Raw genomic sequence first — 19268 nt, 5'->3', positions numbered from 1 at the left:
TTTGGGCCTTACCATTTTTTCCTGCCGAGCCCTTCAATTCAGTGGTAGGATTTCTCTCTCGGAATCGACAGAAATCGAAGCTATAAATAATATAATATTTTTTTCATAATGCAGGGCCACAGTCATAATAAATTTCTTTTAATACGACAGTATGCCATCTTAGGCAATTTATAACACTTAAAACACTTCATAATGGCACTTTGAAGACGAAATCATGATTGCGTACGTGTAAATGTAGCACTGTAAATGAACGACAGTCTGATGGCGGTACTGATTTTAAAGAAACCATCAACAACATTACAAGTATGTATACATGCCGCAGTAACAAGCAGAAGAGTAAGAGTTACATGAGGAATGTGATACTGAACGTGAAATTCAGTAAAGCTGAAGAAATAGAAAATTAAATTATAGATAATTCGTCTGGAGTACCAGTGGATAGATTGAAAGACGGGGTTACGCGAGGCTATGGGCTCGGTACCAGGTATGACAAAGTCTAATGAAGATCTGTAGTAAACTTGGGCAGGATAAGATTACACTAAGGTCATGCAGGGGTTACAAAGTCAGACATTGTAAGTGTATCCTGAGGCAGATATAGGGCCCGATCACAATTTAGTAATAATGAAGTGTGAGCTTAAGTATGATGATGTACATTTGAATTTCTCTTTGGCTGCAGCTGTTGTGAAAATGAATACTGCAGTGCAACTGAAGACGTTCCTATGTCTCGAAAAGGGGCAAGACGAATATAGGTGCGAAAAGGTAACTGGGAATAAACCTTCGGTAACAGAATAAGTGATTCAAGTGATCGACGAACGAAGGATGTACAGAAATGTCCATAAAAAATAATACAGCAATATAAGTCACTTATTATAGAAGTAACTATAAAATGCAGGGAATCTAAGGTGTAATGGCTACAGGAAGAGTGTAGAAAAACAGAAAGAGAAATGGATGTTGTAACAACTGGCTGAGAACATGCAAAAATCAGGACAACCTACGCTGTATTAAAAATCTAAGGAGACACAATTAAGAGTTAGAGAGGAATTCCACTATTAATGGGGTGGACCAGGGCAACAAAAAAATTTTTTGATCCTAAATTCTATACTGACTTAAAATTTCCTTGGAAAGTCTGTTTCGAAGAATCGTTCATGTAAAGTGTGCTATAAATGTCGAAATTTGTTAAAACCGCTATGTATGACACTATGTCTGGAGCATCCGAGCGCTCGAATGCAACCGATGTAATACTTAAACAGTTTCCGACGTAATAGAGGTCCTATTAGCTTCGGATAATATCACAGACGGCAATAATATGAACTAGTGAGCTATTCTCAACAAGAATTCTCCTCGTTACATGATTCGTTCATCGTAAACAGTCTGAAAGCGGGTTCTTCTCACGCGTGTGCTTAACTTGTCTTTTTTTTGGTAAGTAAATCTTAAGTGCTTGAAAATGACGACCATACGTGTTTTAACGATAGAAAAGGTTCGAAAAGAAGCCCCAGTTCAGCAAAAAACTTTTCGACTGAAGAACGGAAACCAATTAATCGATATAATTTCGTCAAACTGAGTGTGTTTCGACAGCGGCAAAAAAAAAGGCCACTGTACCGTGCTCGCATTGCTCATTAACAATCTGTTCAATTTACAGATTAAAAACCTCTAGCTGAAAATTTAAATGATTGTTTCTTTTTTCAAAAGAATATTTTTGAACGTGGTGAGAGCTGTAATTCATGAAACATGCATGAAGTTACTTTACACGTTTTTGTAAGTCGTGAGTCGGCATTTTTTCTGCTGTAGTATGTGGAAATTTTGTTCTCTGGGTGCAAGTTTTTACGTAAATGAGCACAATACAATCTTAAGGATGAGCAATAAAGGTCTTAAGTCAGTTTTGTAATTTATTTGTTATCTTACTGGAAAATGGTCAAGAATATCGGTTCCAGAATCGAGCGTCGCTCATGGTGTACTCTTTAAACGCAAAGAGAAGACGGAGCGTGAGAAAAGTATACTGTATATATTTACGAGAGGAAATGCCTGGTGTGGTGTAGAAGATCTGTGAATCTGTAGGTGTAACATAGATGGTACTATATTACACTCAGAGTTTAGCAGGATTTTAGAAGAATTGTTATCGAATAAGGCTACAGTCATAGATAGCACTAATTAGGGAATCATTAGAGGAAGTGGTGATAAATCGATTATTGAAGCTAGTGTTCAGAATCTATAAGAATGGAGACATACCATCCAACATTCAGTCAAATGACCTTCATTTTGGGAAACGGCATGAGGGGCAACAGCTAATGTATCAAATTTGTTGACACGAGATGAAAAGAGAATTGATTTCTGTTACATAATGATCAGTTTGACTTCAGGAAAGGTAAAGGCACTGGAGAGGCAGTTCTGACATTGCACTCCATAATAAAAGACAAATTTAAGAAAAATAAAGACACCTTTATAGGGTTTTACAACCAAGAAAAACATAGGACAATGTGAAACGGTGCAAGATTTCATAAATTCTCAGAAAAATCTGTGTAAGCTACACTGGAAAAAGGAAGGTACATAGTACGTACAAAATCCAAGAAGGAAGAATAAGAATGGGCGACGAAGAGTGAAGTGCTGGGATTGAAAACGGTATAAGACAAGGATCTACCATTTCTCCCCTCCGGCACAAAATGTACATCAAAGAAGCAATGAGGGAAATAAAAGATGCATTCAGTCAGAGGATTAAAATTGAAGGGGATAGAATACCTATTACAAGCTTCGCTGATGACATTACTATCCTTAACGAAAGCGAAAAAGAATTGCCGGACGAACTGAACTGAATGAATAGTCTAAAGAGCACAGAATATGAAATGTGAGTGATAAGAGGACTAGCAGTAATGAGATAAGTGATAAAATTTCATCAATACCGGTGACCACGAAGGAAACGTAGCGATGGAATCTTGCTACTATGGAAATAGAATAACGTATCACAGATGAAGCAAAAAAGACATAAAACTCAGACTACCACAGGGAAAAACAGTATTCCTGGCCAGAATAAGTCTACTAGTACCCAACATTGGTCTTCATTGCAAGAAAGTATCTTCTAGAATGTGCACCTGGAGTGTAGCAGTGTACACAAGTGAATAATAGATTGTGGGGGATGCTGACAAGAAGAGAATCGAAGCGTTTGAAATGTGTTGCTATAAATGGATGCTCGAATTTAAATAAGAAACGAGAAATTTCTCAGCAGAATTGGCGATAATACAAATTTGTGGAAAACGTCGCCAGGAAGAAGGTACAGGATGTTAGGGTATCTATTAAGATGGTTCATATGGTTCTGAGCAGTATGGGACTTAACTTCTGAGGTCGTCAGTCCCCTAGAACTTAGAACTACTTAAACCTAACTAACCTAAGGACATCACAAGCACTCATGTCCGAGGCAGGATTCGAACCTGCGACCGTAGCGGTCGCGCGGTTCCAGACTGTTGTGCCCAGAACTGCTCGGCCACACCGGCCGGCATCTATTAAGACGTAAGGGAGTAGTTCCATCGAACTAGAGAGAGCTGTAGAGAATAAAACCTGTAGAACAAGACCACTTTAGAATATATCCCACAACTAATTGAGGATTCTAGGTCTAATATTACAAGTACTCCTCTGAGATGAAGAGGTTGAAACAGGAGAGGAAGTCATGGTGTATCGCATCAAGCATATCAGAAGACGTGATGAATATGTAAACATTCTAAAATATTGTCGGCCCTCCTAAAATACTATTTATACTTGGGAAATAACGCTATAGGTTATTGGTCGTGATCGAATATTTACAAGAGAAATTATACAACATCATACTGACTCTTTCTCCTCCACATTTGTTCTTAAAAATCGTACTGAACATTCAGAGTACGCATAAACTGAGAGCACTGACAGTTATGTAGCGTATGCGGTAGGCTATCACTCTTTCCCAAAATCGCTTATTTTCTCGCATGTGTCGCCCTTACCGTGTTCCAAATGATTTTCGTGACATCATTTTTGGAAGCAGATATATCTGCTGCACCGTACATATTTGTTAACACTCACTTTTTTAGGTGTAGCTGTTTCCTGCCCAATTTTCGTTATGGTCCACATTGGCTTCAGATGCATGAAGATGTGATTAATTACGAGACATGGCATGCATACCATAACATCGACGGGAATACCGGGATCGACAAGTAACTTTAAATGAGGGTATAACTGCATATAGTTTCAGCTCAGGATTGGTGATTTCTTCCTGTTCCGTGAATTTTGTAATTTCGGTATATTCTGCATTTCGGTACAATAATAACAATGGTATTAGTAATAAAATTAAGCATCACATCTTGCACAGCAACTATCACTTCAGCGAAGCTCGAAGACAGGTTTTCTAAAACATTATAGGTGAAACCAAACGTATCAATTTTGTCCGCACCATAAATCGAGTAGTAGGAAAACTTGGTTCCTTCAGCACAGGATTTCAAAGCATGTTGGTGCATTTTCAATATGGAACACTCCATTTCTTACGTTTTTAATGAACGACTAAACGATTCTACACATTCCTTTAGTAGCAATACAGCAGTTTTCTCTAAATACTGTGTTGGATCTTCCATCAGTATAGGAATAAGATCGATGTTGATTACAGGCTTTGGTTCATATTTATTACCCTCAGAATGTGTTACTTTAAACGAAAATTTCGTGATTTTCTAGTGTTCTGTTCATTCCACTTTGAAAAAGATCACGTGTCGGTACCCTCATGCTGTCTATTGTTTTTATGGGTACAGGCATGTACCGGTCGTAGCACTTTCACCCGACGCACCTTTTTTATTTTATTTTTTTAATGATCCACGACCGTATGTTTGAAGTCTTCGGAACCTACTGTGAAATACCGTTCAGTCTTCCTAAAAGAATGTGTATGGGCATAAGAATGTATCCTGTGTTCCATTTATATCACACAGCAAGCTGTAGCAGATGTGTCGCTGTTATAAAAGAGACAGCCTTTATGCTGTAGGGTGACATTAATATCGTTTACATGCGAATAGCCCATTAGCGTGCAGGAAAATGCCGTATTATGTTACTCCGACGCTAATCACCTTTTAAATATACGTACTGGAAATTTCCCATCTGCTGACAAAAAACCACGCATAAAACATCCATTTTGATGAGCTGTGTAGGGAACCGCATCGCCTACGCTCACGTGTTTATTTTGTTTCCGTTCCTCCTGTTGTGGCTGACCGCAAAGTTTTTCGTTCCATTACATCTGATCGAAGTATTTGGTCGTGATGGGAAGACATGAGTATACTCGGGAGAGATGAATTTGAAGATCAGAACGTCATAATTGAAGTTCCGGGTCCGGTGCCGGTCCATTGAGAGAGGTCGTTCGCGCTTTTAACTACATAAATCTATTAACAGGTTCGTTTCTTCGACTGCTGTCACTACTGAAGCGCCGCCATTTCTCCACTAACTACAGTGTACAATTAATTCGGCTTGACCTCAGGATGTGAGTCATTATAGAAAGGGTGCTAGCAGCGGCAGTGAATCACAGTCGAAAATAACTGCCGTTGAAGGAATCACTGCCATGTAGTAGTTACGGAATACTTGGAACAAGATTAATACAGATATGAAAACAACAATTCGAACCACAGTGCATACTTGGTCATTCTCAAGTGGTGTAGGAATCAGCCTTGCATATGGCTAGATACGGAGAACGGCGCTTGCGTCCACGACGCATGTTACATGCACGATGTTTCAAAATCTTTGTATTTTGTTAGCGATAATATTCAGTGATGCGACCTGTTTACTCTAGGCATCATATATTCAGTATTCGCTAGCCATCAGACGAAGCGGTTTCACCGAATTAGAAGGATCTACTGAAGAAAATCACTTCATAGTACCTATCCCAGCAAGCTAAAAAAATAATTCTCAACATGAAAACCACAAAAATGAGAGTCACTGCGCAGATGAAATTACTGTAGGAGCGAATCAAGAACTTCAGTTTTTCACGGCTCAGCCCCTTTTACGCAGAGCAACCGACTGGATTATGGGCAACATAAACTGCATACGCTTACATCTGGGCGTTAAGAGCCGCCACCTCACAGAGGCGTCACGGCATAACCAAATCAAAAGGACGTCTAGCGTGGCTGGGAACAGTCAGCGAACATGTTCTCTCTGACATATGTTGTTCCCCACCATATGGCCTATCACTCCTAGGCACCGTATGCAAACATTTCGTTTCCCTAGTCGTTAGGAACACCCGTATAAACTGTATCAATAAGGATATTGATATATGTATAGTTTCTTTAATGGAACTGAATACTTCCCATAAAAGCGTTAGAAATCTCTTGAAGAGACGAGTACAGTGATATAAAACTCGTTAAATTCGTTACTGGAAGATACCACGGAATAATCTGAGAAATTCTCTAAATTTGGAAGACAGGACAGCTAGAACCTGGTTGTGTGCTGTGAAATACACCAAATAGGGCTCCCACATCTGGCTCGAAGCAGATTAAATTCTGTACACAGTACCGTCAGGGTGACAGTTATTGAACTGTATAAAAAGAAAAGTAAATTAGTTACAAACTTTGGTGTGCCCCCATTTTATGAACCATGTAAATGTCATACTGACATTCGGATTTAGGTTATGACGTGTTTCATGACGGTGCAGCGAAACTCTGCGTGACCCGTTGAAGCGCCGGAGCATTGAAGATGCCCATGACTTCTTGAATGTCTGTTTTCAGCTCCGCAATGGTTTTGGGATTCTTGCTTTACACCTTGTATTTAATACAGCCCACAAAAAGCAGTCGCATGTGGCCTGTTGGTACCCTGGAGCCAAAATGCGGTCCCCAGAATGCTCCTCCAGGCATCAAACACCCTCCTGCTTCGATGGGGTTGAGCTCCTGCATGATGAACCACATCTTGTCGAAATGAGAGTCACTTTGGATAATGGGGTTCAAATCATCTTCCGAAACCTTCACGTACAGTTCGGTATTCACCGTGTGATCAAGGAACCATGACCCGTTATTCCGTGACTGGACAGTGCACACTGTGCAGTCACACGTTGAGTGTGAAAAGACTTCTCGGTCGCGAAATGCGGATTCTCATGTCCCCAAATGCGCCAGCTTTGCTTATACACGAACCCATCCAAACTAAAGTGGGCCTCGACGTAGTTAAACCAAACCATACTAATTTCCATCTTGTCCCGCGTACAAACCTGTAGTTTGAACGTCCTAACGCAATCCGTCCAGAAGTTATAATGATTTTATATTGTCACCCTGTAAATATTGCAAAAGACATCATTTAAAATCTGTCCTCAGTTATTTTACTGTCTCTGCAATCACGATGCGTATCGTACACGACGTAATGTATGTGATACGTAGACGATGACAGAGTTCCTAGTATGTACCTAAAACAGTTTTAGATGGGTCGACGACATCTAATGATGGACATATATAAAACCAGACATAAATCTATTAGAAGAATTCAAAGAAAGCTTAATTATCTCGTGAAAAATGTTGCTTATAAAATATTTGTTCTTCCTGTTCTGTGTTCGTAAAAAATCTACCTAGCAGTGACCTAAGGTCATCAGTCCCTAAGCTTACACACTACTTAATCTAAATTGTCCTAAGGGCAAACACACACACATGCCCGAGGGAGGACTCGAACCTCCGCCGGGACCAGCCGCACAGTCCCTGACTGCAGCGCCCAGACCGCCTCTTTAAGTCACAAAATACATCTTTTACTTCTTCATTTAAGGTAGTGAAAAACAGGAATGAAGACACTTCCGGTTTTCCTACTTAGTTTACTTTCAGATTGTTGGTGTTGCTGATTTATTGCCTGTATCTTCTAGCGAAGATACATAGTGTCTTTGATTTCCCACACTTCTAGACAAAATATTATCACAAACTGTTGGAAAATTTTTCGATGTACTGTTCTTCTCGTTCGAGCTTCGGCAACCCTATTCATTATTAGTTTTCGCGTTCCTGTAATGTACTTATATAAAGTAGGACTGCAGGCCTCTTTCTCCATCTTCAGTGGGCTGTTTGTATCCTACAGGTCTAAAAGCATTTTTTAGTAACTTACTTACTAGTCTCTTAGGCTTAGCACCGCTATACTGTTGCCGCCAGTTATAAGCTCCCTGGCCTGTGGCGACCTTGCCGGACTTAACTGTGCGGCTTAAGGCGGAAGGGCGGTTTGTGAACCAGTTCTCTGTCTTTTCGCAATTGCAAACTGATGAGTGCCCACTGACACGAAGAACTAACAAGCTAATCATCAGTTTTTTAACGTCTTAAAGAGGCTTTCATACGATACAGTTACTAGGTAGCTGTAATTAACATGGCTGTTTACTTTTAGTTGTAATCCATCTTAACGGTATATTAATTTCGAACTCCGTGGATAGTTTATGCTCTGGTAGAATTCGCGATGGAGAAAAGCGACTCTTGTCGTCAACATGCAGCTGGTAACAGCAGCTGGCAAATACGGAGGTGGAATTTGAAATACATCCTTTGTTGTGTGAAAAACTCAGTGCGAACAACCTCGGCATCTCCCTTATATCGATTACTCACTATCACGATACAGTCAACAAGCTTGGAATGGCATGTCTAATTAAAGTGCACTCCCATTTCACGCCGACGACAAATAAAATCTCCGACGACTCAACAATCATGACATTCTGAACTATCTCAATGGCTCCGACGGTACGAAGAATTTATCTCCACCACAGAGCCGAATTCTGTTGACCAAACTATGTACAAGAGATACAGAAAAATTACTAAAATACGAGTATGTGATTAAACGAAAATACCCAACACAGGCTGATGTATTCTTTATACTCGTTTGCTGCAGTTCTCGATACTAGTCTGTCTTGTGCAAGCCTCTTCAAGTCTGCATAACTGCTGTAACCTATTCAAAACGTGTAGGCTTTCGCGGCCGGCGTCTTCATTAGTTAAAACTTCCGGGCTGAAAGGCCGTGGTAAATGTATAAAACTTTTTCTTCCCGACGTTTCGTTGCCAGTTAGGTGGATAGGTAGGATAACTAACCAGAATTACACTACTGAATTTGGGAAAAAGGAGATTTACGATAGAATTTGGCTATAACATGGGGCCAGTTGATAGGAGACATTCTTAGGCATCAAGAAGTCGTCAGTTTGGTAATACCATGAGCTGTGGGGGAGTGCATAAATTTTGCAGAAAGAGAAGATATTGACTTCGACAAGCAGTGTCATATGGATATAGGTTACGATACATTAGTTAAGACTTCCGGGCTGGGAGGCCGTGGTCGATGTATGAAACTACTTTTTCCTGACGTTTCGTTGCCAACTGCGGGCAACATCTTCCAAGGTGAGTATTCACCTATACTACCTCCTTAAAAAGGCTTCTCTTCACCTCCTGCTTAAAATGTTTATATTTCATTTCCGTACTTTCCTCACAACTAACGGCAGAAAACACTTACTAACATTTAATTTTATATGTGGTATCAATAAATCATAAATACATCTCTTAATCTCTGCACTTAAGGTTCCCCCTAATTCGATCATGGTTAGTTGTTTTGCGCCCAAATGACACATTTCATCTGGTACGTGAGATTACTGTATCTTGGAACACCTTCAGACATGCTCCGCTAGTCATTAGAAATTTACTGCATTTTCTTATTCCATTTTTAAACGATGAAGTTCAAATTGTATGTGCTGCAGACTTTATCTGAAATTGAAAACATTATACAGGAAAATTAAGGTATTTATGAATATGAAAACATGTTCCAAGGTACAAGCATGGTCAGGTACCTACGAACAAATATTCTGTTGGAAATGAAAGGCGTTACAATGCAGAAAACCTCCGAAAATTGTATTTTGTCAACTATCTGTTACATTACTACCCTGCTACAAATCAATAAATTTAAGTGGAAGTATTATTAAAAATCACTTACAAGATAAATACATTTTGGAATTAAGCTATTCGAAAGTAACAAAAATTACCTTTTCCCAGACAGGGAAAAGTAGTGAGACCTGACATTGTCAGTTAGGAGACTTCCGTTTTAATGAGGTTTATTAAATAGATATATTTTAATGTAAAGATCTTTTAGTGCCTATAAAGAAATTATTGTATCACGGTTAAAGTTCAATAACTAGTTTCAATTGTTATCAGCAATCATCTTCAGATATTTAACACATGGAGGAAACGTAGCCTAAAGATCAAGTACAACGAAGACAAGAACACTGTACAAAAGCTGAGAAAAAACATAATGGAAAGCCAATTCTAAAATTAAAAATGAACATTTGACGAATCGATTTAACAGTATAGCACAAAATATCTTAATATTAATAACATAGCGTTCAAAATGTGAAAAAGCGGTGAACATGTGTTATAAAGCATCATTAACTGTAATCACGCCATGTTGTAGACCTTTCGAAAGAAGTTTAGACCAGAAATCTTAATTCTGATGTTTTTATTACTTGACACTCACACCTGTATTAGTAACTTATAGTGCGTGATAAGTAAGTTTTGCGAGTGCGTAAGTAGTGACTTACATGACCACTTCTTTTGAGAACATTTACTTCGAAGATTCAATTTTATGCCTTTAAATGACCGTGGAAAATATTATGTGACAAATTCCAGCTTTATACGCATATAAGTTAACGAAGAAACGAAACTGTAACAGACGGAAGGTCAAATAGAGTCAAGTAAGAAATGTAAAAAAAAAAAAAAATTCTTATGATATAATTACAGGTTTACAGTTTTTAAATTTTTTCCTTTTGTTGGAGTGTGAAATTTTGCTTCTTTCCTAATTTCGTTATTTCTAGACTAACGGTAACTAACATACAGATTCTGATGAGTGAGTTTGCGAGTACGAACGTACTTGACTTAAAAGACCGTAGCTTACACTTGTATTGACAAAGGAGCGTCAGTCTGTTTCATATGGCACGTAGCCGGTTAGCTGTGTAAGGCAGCTTCCCTGTTTTGCAGCCTTCAACTCCATTCTGCTGTTATTTTTACGGTTTTAAATTATTTGGACTTCAGCACAATCGTCTTTATATTTGAATTACTGCTATTTATGGAGGATTTGCCTCCTACAAATGTCACGTTGCAACGTAACGACTTAATACAGATCGCTAATTTACATTTTTAACTTTATTTCATTAGAAATTTTATAATTTTAAAACTCACTTCGATGCAGAGACAATACCTGCTAGCTGACGGTGATGATTTTCAACTACGTGATATTATGTGTAGGCTAAGACGAAATGACACGATGAAAAAAACTAAAGAAATCGAAAAAGAACTGACTGACGGAACGACTGTCTCAGCATATAGGACAGTCCAAACAATCGGTGAAATTATAAGCAATGGTGGTTACATTAAGAGTGCAAAGAGTACAAATGGTTCTAATAGCTCTGAGCACTATGGGACTTAACATTGAGGTCATCAGTCCATTAGAACTTAGGACTGCTTAAACCTGACTAACCTAAAGATATCACACACATCCATGCTCGAGGCAGGATTCGAACCTGCGGCCGTAGTGGTCGTGCGGTTCCAGACCGTAGCGCCTAGAACCGCTCTACCACTCCGGCCGGCCTCCAAAGAGTACACTGAAGGTCTCTATGAGGGAGAAGATGTGTCTGAAGCGGTGGAAGAAGAAAGAGCAGACGATTTAGAAGAGAGAGGGGATCCAGTATTAGAATCAGAATTTAAAAGAGGTTTGGGAGGCTTAAGGTCGGATAAGGTAGAAGGAATAGATAACATTCCTTTTGAGTTTCTATATTTATTGGGGGCAGGGGCAACAAAGCGACTGTTCCCTTTGGTGTTTAGAATGTATGAGTCTGGTGATATGCCATCTTACTTTCGCGAAAATATAATCCATGCAATTCTGAAGAACGCAAGAGCTGACTAGTGGGAGAATTATCATACAATCAGAACCTCATGCAGTCCAGTTCTTCACAAGAGTAACATGCAAAAGAAAGGAAAAGAAATCTGAGGATCTGTTACATAACGATCAGTTTGGCTGTAGGAAAGGTAGAGACACCAGAGGGGCAATTCTTACTTTTTGGTTAATAATGGAAGCAAGACATAGGATTTATCGAACTACAGAAAGCACTCGACCGACAACGTCAAATGGTGCAAGATATTCGAAAGTATGAGGAAAATAAGGGTAATCTACAGGGAAAGTCGGGTAATATGCAACGTGTACAAGAGCCAAGACGGAGTGGAAGACCGAGAACAAATTTCTCTAATTCAAAAGGGTGTAACACAGGGATGTACTCTTCCTCTCCCATTATTCAATCTGCACATCTAAGAAGCAATAATGCTAGTAAAACAGAGTTACAGGAGTATAATTAAACTTGAAACGATACCAATGATAAGCCTACAATCCGCTGAAGACATTGCTATTCTGAGTGAAAATTCTTCTTCTTTCTTATCCTCAGCGATCACACACCCTGTAGACCACGCGTTGCATCAACAATCTGCTCCCACCGCCTTCTATCTCTCGCAGTCCCTCTCCACCCTGCGGAAATTCCTGCTGCTGCAATGTCCTTCTCTATGTCATCTTTCCACCTTGCACGATGTCGGACCAATGGTCTTGTTCCCTAGAGAATTCTTTCAACTGATTTTTTGGTGATTCTGTTGATTTCCATTCTAGCCACATGTCCAGCCCATTGCAGTCTCCTACTTTTTAATTCCTGGTTGATAGTGGGTTGCTTTATTAGCTGCTGGATTTCACTATTCCTTCGAATTCTCCATACGTCATTCTCCAACACAGGTCCCCAGAGTTTTCTTATTACTTTTCTTTCGAAAACATTCAGTTTTTTCTCTTTTATTCTTTGTAAGCGTCCATCATCCTGAACCGGAAAGTACTATGGGCAGATGGTAGTGTTGTATATATTCATCTTTGTGGTGATTGATGAAGCTTTATTTTAGAGTAGTTTACTTGGCGAGTACAAACATCTTGACCCTGAGGCTATTCTTTAGTTTATATCCATTGTTGTGATATTTTTACTGTAGAAACGTGATGCAAGGTATTTAAACCGAAGGAATTTTCTGAATTTAGAATGTTGGTCAATTTCAAAGTAACGATTTGGGTTTATTACTCGACCTGTTTCCATATATTCTGTTTTCGTTTGGCGAAGACGATGAGTATGTCACTCGTCGAAACGTCGCAGTTTGAAGACACCGCCACCCGGCTGGAAGCCCGAGAACTCTTCGCCAGCTGTAAATGCCGGGAAAGCGTACTTTCACATTTGTTTTCATTTGGTTAATCAAAAGCCCCATTTTGCTGACACTGTGCCTGAAAGATCTGTACATGTCTTTCAGTTCTTCTTCAGTTTCACCCAGGAACACTACAACATCTGCATTAGCTAGGAGTTTTATTGGAATCGGAGACCATTGTGTTGACGTAAATTACTCTCCCGAAGACACATGAAAGAGCGTCTCCTTGTCGTAAGCCTGTTTTAATACGAAAGGCGGGGAATAGTGATCCTCTGAACTTCACAGCTGCCTGAGAGCCATCCATGCACAGTTGTATCATCCGAATGATTTTACTGGGTATAGTGTTGTAGAGGCTAGTTCTGTGGATGCTGTCATAGGCTCGCGGGAAGTCAGTGAAAAGACAGTGGATGTTTCTGTTGAATTCCCAGTATTTCTCAAAGATCGGTCGTATGGTAAGTAGATCATTAGTTGTGGAACGGTTTGTTCGAATTACAGCCTGGTAATCTTGAATAATATTTTCTGGGTAAGGTTTAAGTTTTTCCAGAATGCTCATTGACAGGATTTTGTATGTCATGTTCAACTAACTTATTCCTGTGTAATATCCACATTCCATTCTGTTTCCTTTCTTGTGTGCAGGACAAATTATTGCAGTTTTCCAATCTTCAGGCAGTGTTTCAGATTTCTATATCTTAGCGACAAGTTTATAAATTTCTTTGTGTAGTTTGCTTCTTCCTTTTTTTAACATCTCTGCTGGTATCTCGTCATCGCCTGCTCCTTTGTTGTTTTTCAGCTTTTGAATGGTGTGGATCACTTCCTGTTCTGTGACTCTACATTCATCATTATTAACGCTGTCACTCTCAGACATTGCGTAATTGAAGGTTATGTGAGGATCAATGGAATTTGACATTTCTGAGAAATATTCTTTTCATCTTTCGGAGATATCTTCCAGCTGTGTTAGCTTATTTTGATATTTATTTTTTATCAATAGGTTTCCATTCTCATAAACTCTCTTATTTTTCTTTGTATTCTGAAACAACTTCTTTGAGTTTCCATTCCTGCTTTCCACTTCTATGGATTCTAGGACTCCAGTTAGATGATTCCTTTTATCTGTTCGTAGAACTGTTGCTGTTTCTCTTCCAACCGCCTTGAAGGTCTCTCTCCTGTCCTCACTCTCCTCATTATGCAGCCACAGTATCCTGGCTTCTTTCCTATATTCCACTGCTTTCTGACACTTCTCGTAGTACCATTTCTGTTTCTTCATTTTCTTTTTCCTGCTCAGTGTTTTTTCTGCTGCATCTGTTACTACAGTTTTTATTGTTTCCCCAGCCTTCTCGACACTATTTACATACTCAGCTTCTTGCAATACCGTAAATCGCTTATTAATTCCAATCGCATGGGTTTCTTTAACAGACAGTTCCTTCAGTCGTTCGATGTCTAAACTAGGTTTCGTTGTGGGGTTTGGTTGTTGACTCCAAATCATCTTGATTTGCACTTTCCTACCACTAGGAAGAGATCTGAGCCAATTTCAGCTCCTCTGTACCCTCTGACATTTCTTTACTGTTAATCTGATTTCGTTAGTGATTGAGTCCTTGCTATGTTTTCCTATTGTAGGGATAAACATTTCCTCTTTACCTATTTTCCATTCAAGTCCCCTAGGATAATTCTCACATTTCTTGTTGGAATACTTTCGACTACTCTAACTCTTCATAGTACTCATCTTTCTCATCCTCAGTTGAACCTTCAGTCGGTGCATGGGCATTTATGAATGTCATATCGTTCCACTGGAGTTTGATTCTTATGTAAGACATTCTTTTGTTAAGTGGATGGAATTCCTTAACCTGAATAATGGTCCTGGACAACAAAACCAGTATCAATTTATGGTGTTTTTGATCTCTCCCATAAAAAAATGACACAATTATTCTCCGTGTGTATCCCTTCTCCAAGCCACCTAACATCATAGGAAAAGTTTGGTGATGGGTCTGCCACCTCACAGCTTCCAAGCCCGCTGAGTAATATTTTGGATTAACATTTCCTAGGCAGGTTGAATTTCCCAGGCTCTGAGCTCTGCCTGCCCCGTACAGATTCCTTGAAGACAATGAAGAAAAATTACATTATCCAATGAATGGAATGGACACTCTAATGAATATAGAATATGGATGAAGAGTAAATCGAAGAAAGACGAAAGTAATGAGAAGCAGCAGAAGTGAAATCAGCGAGAACCTTAACATGAGGACTGATGGGCACGAGGTAGGACAAGTTAAGAAATTCATATACCTATGCAACAAAATAACAAATGACGGACGGAGAAAGGACAACATCGAAAGCAGACTAGCATTGTCAAAACGGCATTCCTGGCCAAGAGAGGTCTACTAGTATCAAATGTAGGCCTCAATTTAAGGAACAAAGTTCTGATAGTGTACGTTTGGAGCCAGAATAGTGCTAAACATGGACTGTGGGAAACCCAGAACAGAAGAGAATCGAAGCATTTGAGATGCGATGCTACAGAAATACAACTCCGTATCGTTCTGTTCTCAAACACTGCTTCTTTCTCTAGTTACTGTACTAGCTCCCTGTATGATGTTGTCCCTGCTACATTACGTACTTCAAGGCGCACATTCCAGTCAATATTATCAAATATTACTATCCAAAAATATAAAGGAAACTAGCTGTAAATTTTGTCTTACGCCTTTCAAATGAAGAATTACGAGGGTGATTCAAAACAGGTGTAACAAACCCGTCAGAAAGAAAGGTTGGTTCAGGGAAGTATAGAGGCGTACAAAGGTACTAATGCACTGGCACTGATTACTTTTCCGCGTCGGCAGTATGGTTATCGAAGCATTTGGTCCTTCTGTCGATACTGGCATAAATTAAACTAACCTGCCAAACTTCAGAAGGAGTAACATAAAGTAATATAAAATTTTAACTACTCGATGTAAAAAGATGAAAATTTGGGAGCATGTGGCCCGAGTAATCCCAACCGTACACAAAAGTTTGTAGGTCACTTGACGTGAAGTCAGAATGACTATAGCGCACCCTACAGTTTGGAACCGTGCGACCGCTGCAGTCGCAGGTTCGAATCTTGCCTCGGGCATGGATGTGTGATGTTCTTAGTTAGGTTTAAGTACTTCTAAGTCCTAGGGGACTGATGACCTCAGAGGTTATGTCCCATAGTGCTCAGAGCCATATAGCGCCCCACAACACGAGGCAGCTGAAAGAACTGGAAAAGAAAGTGTGTGTCAATCAGCGAGCAGTTACAGTGCACTGTGGCGGTGTAATTCGTTACAAAATGGCCCGGAGGCAATACATGGGTGAATCTGGTTCAAATGGCTCTGAGCACTATGGGACTTAACTTCTGAGGTCACCAGTCCCCTAGAACTTATAACTACTTATACCTAACTGACCTAAGGACATCACACATATCCACTCCCGAGGCAGGATTCGAACCTGCGACAATAGTGGTCGCGCGGTTCCAGACTGTAGCGCCTAGAACAGCTCGGCCACCCCGGCCGGCCATGAGTGAATTCACTTGGGGAAGAATCGTAGAGAAAATGGAAAGACGAAGTGTGACGAGTTTAACTAAAGAGTTAAAGAGTGCTCACAGCGTTGTTTCATGTGAACGGGCGGCGCTGCTAACCACAACCAGTCCTGCCCCGACCTGGGGATCAACTACGTTAGCAGATGACTGCTAGATTGTGCAACAGTCTAACATCAGGTGCAGCCCAAACAACATTTAGTAGTACTGCAAGGCATCAATCTCACACTCCACAGTGGCACAACGACTGTGTTGTGATCTCCTTACCTGGCGACCAGTACGTTGTGTTCCGTTGAAACCAGCATACTGGCGGCAACGTTTGCGGCATATTGCTGTCTGAGCTCCAATTGTTTTAACACAGTTCTTTCACTGGTCAACGTTACTGTGACACTATATTCGTTTCCTATGTGCTCCTTTCCTGGGGTGCATTCCGCTTTGACTTCATTTCTATGAATGACGATGCATTGTTATCCATATACAATGATGAGCCTAAGAAACTGGTAAACGTGCTTAACATAGTGTAAGGTCACCACGAGCACGCAGAAGCGCCACAGCACGACTTGGAATGGACTCGACAAATGTCTGAAGTCGTGCTGACAGGAAATGAAACCATGAATCTGCCGGACTGTTCATAAAACCCTAGGATTACGAGAGGGTGGAGATCTCTTCTGAACAGCGCGTCGAAAAGCATTCGAGGTGTGCTCAATAATGTTCATGTCTCGGGAGTTTGATGGCCAGCAGAACTGTTTAAGCTCATAATACTGTTCCTGGAGCCACTCTATAGCGATTCTGGACGTATGGGGTGTCGCATTGTCCTGCTCGAATTGTCCAAGTCCGTCGGAATGCAGAATGGACATGAATCGATACAGGTGATCAGACAGGATGCTTACGTACGTGTCACTTGTCAGAGTCGTATCTAGACGTATCAGGTGTCCCATATCACTCCAAATTAACACGCCCCACATCATTAAAGAGCCTCCACCAGCTTGAACATGCCCACGCTGACATGCAGGGCCCATGGATTCATGAGGCTGCCTCCATACCTGTACACGACCAGCCACTCGATACAATTTGAAACGATACTCGTCCGACAAGGCCAGATGTTTCCAGTCATAAACATTCCAATGTCGGTGTTGACAGGCCCAGGTGAGGCGAAAAGCCATGCAGTCATCAAGGGTACACGACTGGGCCTTCAGCTCCGAAAGCACACAACGATGATGTTTCGTTGAATGGTTCACACGCTGACGCCTGTTGATAGCACAGCATTGAAACTTGGAGCTGTTTGCGGAAGGGTAGCACCTCAGTCACGCTGAACGATTCTCTTCAGTCGTTCTTGGTCCCGTTCTTGCAGGATCTTTTCCCGATCGCAGCAATGTCTGATATTTGATGTGTTACTCTATTCCTGGTATTCAAGGTATTCATGGTCACGCGGGGAAAACCGCGTTTCATTGGTACCTCGGAGATGCTGTGACCCATCGCTCGTGCACCGACTGAAACACCACGTTCAAACTCACTTAACTGTTCATAACCTGCCAGTGTAGCAGCAGTAACCAATCTAAAAATGGCGCCTGTAACTTTTTGTTTTATATAGGCCTTGCCAACCGTAGCGCCGTATTCTGTCTGTTTACATATCCCTGTATTTGAATACGCATGCCTGTACCAATTTCTTTGGTGGTCAGTGCACATGAAATGAGGACCGAATGCGGTGTTGGAGGAGCTTTTGAAACGAGACGATAGTCGGCGAATGGATTTGGCTAGCCAGTTCCTCTGACATAAATCGCACCGAGCATTCTGGTGATACGATGGGGAAACGTTCTGCAGCACGTCCAACTGCCTTAACGACCGTCCAGCACATTTCACCCTCGCTGCTGGATGAATGGAACGCCCTACCACAAGAATGCCTTACTGACCTTGTGGCCAGCACTGGAGCACGTTGCTGTCCTTGGTGATTACACACCACACTAAGAACGATGTTGTTGTTGTGGTCTTCAGTCCTGAGACTGGTTTGATGCAGCTCTCCATGCTACCCTATATTGTGCAAGTTTTTTCATCTGCCAGTACCTACTGCAACCTACATCCTTCTGATTCTGCTTAGTGTTTTCATCTCTTGGTCTCCCTCTACGATTTTTACCCTCCACACTGCCCTCCAATGCTAAATTTGTGATCCCTTGATGTCTCAGAACACGCCCTACCAACCGGTCGCTTCTTCTCGTCAAGTTGTGCCACAAACTCCTCTTCTCCCCAATCCTATTGAATACCACCTTATTAGTTATGTGATCTACCCATCTAATCTTCAACATTCTTCCGTAGCACCACATTTCGAAAGCTTCTATTCTCTTTCTGTCCAAACTATTTATTGTCGACGTTTCACTTCCATACATGGCTACACTCCACACAAATACTTTCAGAAACGACTTCCTGACACTTAAATCTATACTCGATGTTAACAAATTTCTCTTCTTCAGAAACGTTTTCCTTGCCATTGCCAGTCTACATTTTATATCATCTCTACTTCGACCATCATCAGTTATTTTGGTCCCCAAATAGCAAAACTCCTTTACTACTTTAA

Source organism: Schistocerca gregaria, chromosome 1 (assembly GCF_023897955.1).
Source record: "Schistocerca gregaria isolate iqSchGreg1 chromosome 1, iqSchGreg1.2, whole genome shotgun sequence".
NCBI classification, from domain to species: Eukaryota; Metazoa; Arthropoda; class Insecta; order Orthoptera; family Acrididae; genus Schistocerca; species Schistocerca gregaria.
This window is presented reverse-complemented; position numbering follows the sequence as displayed.